The sequence below is a fragment of the Melanerpes formicivorus genome, unplaced genomic scaffold (assembly GCF_026170545.1).
Source record: "Melanerpes formicivorus ecotype bairdi unplaced genomic scaffold, bMelFor1.0.p_v2 SCAF_260, whole genome shotgun sequence".
Classification (NCBI taxonomy): domain Eukaryota; kingdom Metazoa; phylum Chordata; class Aves; order Piciformes; family Picidae; genus Melanerpes; species Melanerpes formicivorus.
The window spans coordinates 72,501-80,000 of record NW_027142612.1 but is presented as its reverse complement, the minus strand read 5'-3'; positions in this window follow the sequence as shown (position 1 = coordinate 80,000).

Genomic DNA, 7,500 nt, shown 5'->3' with positions numbered 1-7,500 from the left:
AGAGCACGGGGGGGGGGGACAAAGACAGGCGGCAGCAGCTTCGGTGAACGTCACCCGGGAGGCGACCGGGGCTGTCCCGGGGCAGTCCCGGGAAGCCGGCGTCCGACACAGGGAACCGTCAGCTGCCGGACCGGGGCGAATCCCCGCGGCCACGGCAGGGGTGGGGGCTCGAAGACAGCCGGCAGCCGCTTCGGTGAACGTCACCCGGGAGGAGACTGGGGCCCTCCCGGGACCGTCCCGGGAAGACGACGTTCGGCACGAGATCCCGGCCGCGGCCGGACCGGCTCGAAGCCTCGCGGTCCCGGCAGCAGCCGGAGCCGCTCGCCGCCTCGGGCTCCCGGCCCCCTACAGATCCGGCGACTCGTTCGCGGGCGGCGGGGGGAGGCAGTGGAGGGGGTGCGGGGAGAAGCGGCAGCGGAGGCGGAGGGGGGGGGGCTCGAAGACAGCCGGCAGCCGCTTCGGTGAACGTCACCCAGGAGGCGATCGGGGCCGTCCCGGGGGCCGTCCCGGGATGCCGGCTTCCGGCACGGGGTCCCGGGCCGCGGCCGGACCGGCTCGTATCCCCGCGGCTCCGGCAGGGGGGGGGGGGGCTCGAAGACAGCCGGCAGTCGCCTCGGTGAACGTCACCCGGCCGGCGACCGCGGCCGTTCCGGGGCCGTCCCGGGAAGCCTGCGACAGGCACGGGGTCCCAGCCGCGGCCGGACCGACTCGAAGCCCCGCGGCCCCGGCACGGGGGAGGCCCAAAGACTGGCGGCAGCCGCTTCGCTGAACGTCACCCGGCCGGCGACCGGGGCCGTCCCGGGGCCGTCCCGGGATGCCGGCATCCGGCACGGGGTCCCGGCCGCGGCCGGAGCGGCTCGAATCCCCGCGGTCCCGGCAGCAGCCGGAGCCGCTCGCCGTTCGGGCTCCCGGCACCCTACGGATCCGGCGACTCGTTCGCCGGCGGCGGGGGGAGGCAGTGAAGGAGGTGCGGGCAGAAGCGGCAGCGGAGGCGGAGGGGGGGGGGGGGCTCGAAGACAGCCGGCAGCCGCTTCGGAGAACGTCACCCGGCCGGCGACCGCGGCCGTTCCGGGGCCGTCCCGGGAAGCCTGCGACAGGCACGGGGTCCCGGCCTCGGCCGGACCCGCACTGGGTGCCGCCGCCTCGGGCTCTCGGGACGGTATGGATCCGCCGACTCGTTCGCCGGCGGCGGGGGGAGGCAGTGGAGGGGGTGCGGGGAGAAGCGGAGGCGGAGGGGGGGGGGGGGGCTCGAAGACAGCCGGCAGCCGCTTCGGTGAACGTCACCCGGGAGGCGACCGGGACCGGCCCGGGAAGCCATCGTCCGGCCCGGGATCCCGGCCGCGGCCGGACCGGCTCGAATCCCCGCGGCCCCGGCACGGGGGAGGCCCAAAGACTGGCGGCAGCCGCTCCGCTGAACGTCACCCGGCCGGCGACCGGGGCCGTCCCGGGGCCGTCCCGGGATGCCGGCTTCCGGCACGGGGTCCCGGCCGCGGCCGGAGCGGCTCGAATCCCCGCGGTCCCGGCAGCAGCCGGAGCCGCTCGCCGTTCGGGCTCCCGGCACCCTACGGATCCGCCGACTCGTTCGCCGGCGGCGGGGGGAGGCAGTGGAGGGGGTGCGGGCAGAAGCGGCAGCGGAGGCGGAGGGGGGGGGGGCTCGAAGACAGCCGGCAGCCGCTTCGGTGAACGTCACCCGGCCGGCGACCGGGGCCGTCCCGGGGCTGTCCGGGGATGCCGGCTTCCGGCACGGGGTCCCGGCCGCGGCCGGAGCGGCTCGAATCCCCGCGGTCCCGGCAGCAGCCGGAGCCGCTCGCCGTTCGGGCTCCCGGCACCCTACGGATCCGGCGACTCGTTCGCCGGCGGCGGGGGGAGGCAGTGGAGGGGGTGCGGGCAGAAGCGGCAGCGGAGGCGGAGGGGGGGGGGGCTCGAAGACAGCCGGCAGCCGCTTCGGTGAACGTCACCCGGCCGGCGACCGGGGCCGTCCCGGGGCTGTCCGGGGATGCCGGCTTCCGGCACGGGGTCCCGGCCGCGGCCGGAGCGGCTCGAATCCCCGCGGTCCCGGCAGCAGCCGGAGCCGCTCGCCGTTCGGGCTCCCGGCACCCTACGGATCCGGCGACTCGTTCGCCGGCGGCGGGGGGAGGCAGTGAAGGAGGTGCGGGCAGAAGCGGCAGCGGAGGCGGAGGGGGGGGGGGGCTCGAAGACAGCCGGCAGCCGCTTCGGAGAACGTCACCCGGCCGGCGACCGCGGCCGTTCCGGGGCCGTCCCGGGAAGCCTGCGACAGGCACGGGGTCCCGGCCTCGGCCGGACCCGCACTGGGTGCCGCCGCCTCGGGCTCTCGGGACGGTATGGATCCGCCGACTCGTTCGCCGGCGGCGGGGGGAGGCAGTGGAGGGGGTGCGGGGAGAAGCGGCAGCGGAGGCGGAGGAAGGGGGGGCTCGAAGACAGCCGGCAGCCGCTTTGGTGAACGTCACCCGGCCGGCGACCGGGGCCGTCCCGGGGCTGTCCGGGGATGCCGGCTTCCGGCACGGGGTCCCGGCCGCGGCCGGAGCGGCTCGAATCCCCGCGGTCCCGGCAGCAGCCGGAGCCGCTCGCCGTTCGGGCTCCCGGCACCCTACAGATCCGGCGACTCGTTCGCCGGCGGCGGGGGGAGGCAGTGGAGGGGGTGCGGGCAGAAGCGGCCGCGGAGGCGGAGGGGGGGGGGGGGGCTCGAAGACAGCCGGCAGCCGCTTCGGTGAACGTCACCCGGGAGGCGACCGGGACCGGCCCGGGAAGCCATCGTCCGGCCCCGGATCCCGGCCGCGGCCGGACCGGCTCGAAGCCCCGCGGCCCCGGCACGGGGGAGGCCCAAAGACTGGCGGCAGCCGCTTCGCTGAACGTCACCCGGCCGGCGACCGGGGCCGTCCCGGGGCCGTCCCGGGATGCCGGCTTCCGGCACGGGGTCCCGGCCGCGGCCGGACCGGCTCGAATCCCCGCGGTCCCGGCAGCAGCCGGAGCCGCTCGCCGTTCGGGCTCCCGGCACCCTACGGATCCGCCGACTCGTTCGCCGGCGGCGGGGGGAGGCAGTGGAGGGGGTGCGGGCAGAAGCGGCAGCGGAGGCGGAGGGGGGGGGGGCTCGAAGACAGCCGGCAGCCGCTTCGGTGAACGTCACCCGGCCGGCGACCGGGGCCGTCCCGGGGCCGTCCGGGGATGCCGGCTTCCGGCACGGGGTCCCGGCCGCGGCCGGAGCGGCTCGAATCCCCGCGGTCCCGGCAGCAGCCGGAGCCGCTCGCCGTTCGGGCTCCCGGCACCCTACAGATCCGGCGACTCGTTCGCCGGCGGCGGGGGGAGGCAGTGGAGGGGGTGCGGGGAGAAGCGGCAGCGGAGGCGGAGGGGGGGGGGGGGCTCGAAGACAGCCGGCAGCCGCTTCGGTGAACGTCACCCGGGAGGCGACCGGGACCGGCCCGGGAAGCCATCGTCCGGCCCGGGATCCCGGCCGCGGCCGGACCGGCTCGAATCCCCGCGGCCCCGGCACGGGGGAGGCCCAAAGACTGGCGGCAGCCGCTTCGCTGAACGTCACCCGGCCGGCGACCGGGGCCGTCCCGGGGCCGTCCCGGGATGCCGGCTTCCGGCACGGGGTCCCGGCCGCGGCCGGAGCGGCTCGAATCCCCGCGGTCCCGGCAGCAGCCGGAGCCGCTCGCCGTTCGGGCTCCCGGCACCCTACGGATCCGGCGACTCGTTCGCCGGCGGCGGGGGGAGGCAGTGGAGGCGGTGCGGGGAGAAGCGGCAGCGGAGGCGGAGGGGGGGCGGGGGGGACGATAGTGGCGGGGGGCGGGGGGTGCTCGAAGGCAGCCGGCAGCCGGTTCGGTGAACATTCGCCGGGGCGGGAGAGGCTTCTGCTGCGGCCTGGGGTGGGTGGGAAGCCTGCAGAGCGTGCGGGGGAGGCTTCTGGTGCGGCCTGGGGTGGCTGAGAAGCCTGCAGAGCGTGCGGGGGAGGCTTCTGGTGCGGCCTGGGGTGGCTGAGAAGCCTGCAGAGCGTGCGGGAGAGGCTTCTGGTGCGGCCTGGGGTGGCTGAGAAGCCTGCAGAGCGTGCGGGGGAGGCTTCTGGTGCGGCCTGGGGTGGCTGAGAAGCCTGCAGAGCGTGCGGGGAGAGGCTTCTGGTGCGGCCTGGGGTGGCTGAGAAGCCTGCAGAGCGTGCGGGGGAGGCTTCTGGTGCGGCCTGGGGTGGCTGAGAAGCCTGCAGAGCGTGCGGGAGAGGCTTCTGGTGCGGCCTGGGGTGGCTGAGAAGCCTGCAGAGCGTGCGGGAGAGGCTTCTGCTGCGGCCTGGGGTGGCTGAGAAGCCTGCAGAGCGTGCGGGAGAGGCTTCTGCTGCGGCCTGGGGTGGGTCGGAAGCCTGCAGAGCTTGCGGGGGAGGCTTCTGGTGCGGCCTGGGGTGGGTCGGAAGCCTGCAGAGCATGCGGGGGAGGCTTCTGCTGCGGCCTGGGGTGGCTGAGAAGCCTGCAGAGCGTGCGGGGGAGGCTTCTGGTGCGGCCTGGGGTGGCTGAGAAGCCTGCAGAGCGTGCGGGAGAGGCTTCTGCTGCGGCCTGGGGTGGCTGAGAAGCCTGCAGAGCGTGCGGGAGAGGCTTCTGCTGCGGCCTGGGGTGGCTGAGAAGCCTGCAGAGCGTGCGGGGGAGGCTTCTGGTGCGGCCTGGGGTGGCTGAGAAGCCTGCAGAGCGTGCGGGAGAGGCTTCTGCTGCGGCCTGGGGTGGCTGAGAAGCCTGCAGAGCGTGCGGGAGAGGCTTCTGCTGCGGCCTGGGGTGGGTCGGAAGCCTGCAGAGCTTGCGGGGGAGGCTTCTGGTGCGGCCTGGGGTGGGTCGGAAGCCTGCAGAGCATGCGGGGGAGGCTTCTGCTGCGGCCTGGGGTCTCTGGGTGGCCTCTAGAGAGGTGCAAAAGACCCTCTGGGTTGGGCTGGGGTGGCTCTTGGACCCCTGCCACACAGTGGAGAGAGGCCTCCGGCCCGCCACCTGTGTCCCTGTGTGCCTGAGTGCCTGTGTCCCTGTGTCCCTGTGTCCCTGTGTCCCTGAGTGCCTGAGTGCCTGTGTCCCTGTGTCCCTGTGTCCCTGAGTGCCTGAGTGCCTGAGTGCCTGTGTCCCTGTGTCCTTGTGTCCCTGTGTCCCTGTGTGCCTGAGTGCCTGTGTCCCTGTGTCCCTGTCTGTGTACCTGTGTGCGAGTGTCCGGCACGCCACCCAGCGGCGGCGGGCAAGCAGGTAGGCGGGTGGGCGGGCCGGCGAGGGCCAGTGTGAGTTTGGGGGGTGGGAGGGGAGGCGGCAGCTGGAAGCGTCAGAGGAGGGGGCGTGGCTCCGGCTGGCCCCGGGAGCAGGTTCCCGGGACCGGGACCGGCTGGACCCGGCGGGTGGTTGATCCCGGGGCGGGGGGCAGAGGCGGCGGGAAGCGGCAGCTGCGTGTGCGGCGGGGGGGTGGAGGGCGAACCGCGGCGGGAAGCGGATGCTTCAGAGCAGGTTACGGGGGCGGGGACGGACGACACCACCTGTCCCCGCCCCGGGACGGGCTGGACCCGGCGCCCTGGACCCGGCGCCGTGTACCCGCCGCCGCCCCCGCCGCCGCCCCACTCCGCCACCCCGGGACCCCGACGTTTTTTGGCGCCCGCGCCTTTTTTTGCTCCCCGCCTGCCCGCGCTGCCCCGGGCCCTCCCCCGGGGCGGGGCGGGAGGGAGGGACGGACGGACGGGTAGCCGGGGATCTCCGAGCGCGCGCCACCAGACCGAGGCGGGTCCCGGCGGCGGCGGCGGCGGCGGCGGGCGGCGGCGGCAGCAAGCGACGGCGGGGGGGGCAGGCTAGGGAGAGAGGGGGAGCGGCATGCGGTAGGGCTGGGGGGTTTGTTTCGGGGGGGAGGGGTGGGGGGGGGGTGGCAGCGGTCAGCGAGAGCGGGGAGAGGGGGAGCGGCATGCGGTAGGGCTGGGGTGTTTTTGGGGTGGGGGCGTTGGGGGGATTAGCGGGCGGGCGGGCAGCCGAGCCAAGCGGCAAGCCGGGGGGCGGGCGAGGGCGGCTTTAGGGCCGGAGGAGCGGAGCGCAACCTCCCCCGTGCAGGCTCCAGCGTGGAGAGCAGCAAGTTTTTGGGGACGGGGGACGACGGACGGGAGGGGCAGCGGCGAGAGGCTAGCTGCGGCAAGGGGCACCGGCACGGCCGCCCTAACAGCGCCGCCTCGGTCGCAGGGGTTAGAGAGCAGCCGGGCAGCCCGGGAGGGAAGCGGCAGCCCGCGAAGGGGGGAAGGGGGGGCTCCGCGCAAACCGCTAACGGGAGCCGGGGGGTGTGGGGAGCTGGGGGTGGCAGCAGCGGCAAGAGGCAACGTCGGGAGGGGGGGCTCCGCGCAAACCGGTAACGGGGGCCCGGGGGTGTGGAGGGGGCGGTGGTGGCCGCGGCGAGAGGCAACGGCAGGCGGGGGCGCTCCGCGCAAACCGGCAGCGGGGGGGGGGCGGGGGTAACGGCAAGAGGCAACGGCGGGAAGGGGGGCCTCCGCGCAAACCGGCAGCGGGGGGGGGGCGGGGGTAGCGGCAAGAGGCAACGGCGGGAAGGGGGGGCTCCGCGCAAACCGGCAGCGGGGGGGGGCGGGGGGTAGCGGCAAGAGGCAACGGCGGGAAGGGGGGGCTCCGCGCAAACCGGCAGCGGGGGGGGGGCGGGGGTAGCGGCAAGAGGCAACGGCGGGAAGGGGGGGGCTCCGCGCAAACCGGCAGCGGGGGGGGGCGGGGGTAGCGGCAAGAGGCAACGGCGGGAAGGGGGGGCTCCGCGCAAACCGGCAGCGGGGGGGGGCGGGGGGGTAGCGGCAAGAGGCAACGGCGGGAAGGGGGAGCTCCGCGCAAACCGGCAGCGGGGGGGGGGCGGGGGGTAGCGGCAAGAGGCAACGTCGGGAGGGGGGGCTCCGCGCAAACCGGCAGCGGGGGGGGGGCGGGGGTAGCGGCAAGAGGCAACGTCGGGAGGGGGGGCGCCGCGCAAACCGGCAACGGGGGCGGGGGGGGAGGCGGTCAGGGGCGGGGGGAGATTTCTAGAGATGCCGGCAGACCTTCTCCCCGGAGAACAGCGCTGTTGAAGAAAAGACTGCTTCAGAACACAACCTTTAATGAAAGACGCTCGATGAAAACAACACTTAATAAAAGAAGGTTTCATGCCGACTGCCTCTCTTCATTTACGCCGCCGCGGGGGGGGGGTTGGGGGCCGGGCGGGCGATACCAGGCGGCCCTCGTCCCGGGGACCACGTCTACCCCGCGGTTCCAGCCTCCGCGCGCTAAGTGCCCGCCCGGCCGCGGGGAGCACGTCTACCTCCTGCCGCACGGCTCAGTGCACTAAGTCCCCCCTCGCCATGGAGAGCACGTCTACCTGCCAGCTCAGGGAGAGCACGTCTACTCACCGAGGGAGAGCACGTCTACCACCTGGGAAGGAGAGCACGTCTACCTCCTGGGAAGGAGAGCACGTCTACCTCCTCGGGAAGGAGAGCACGTCTACCTCCTGGGAAGGAGAGCACGTCTACCTCCT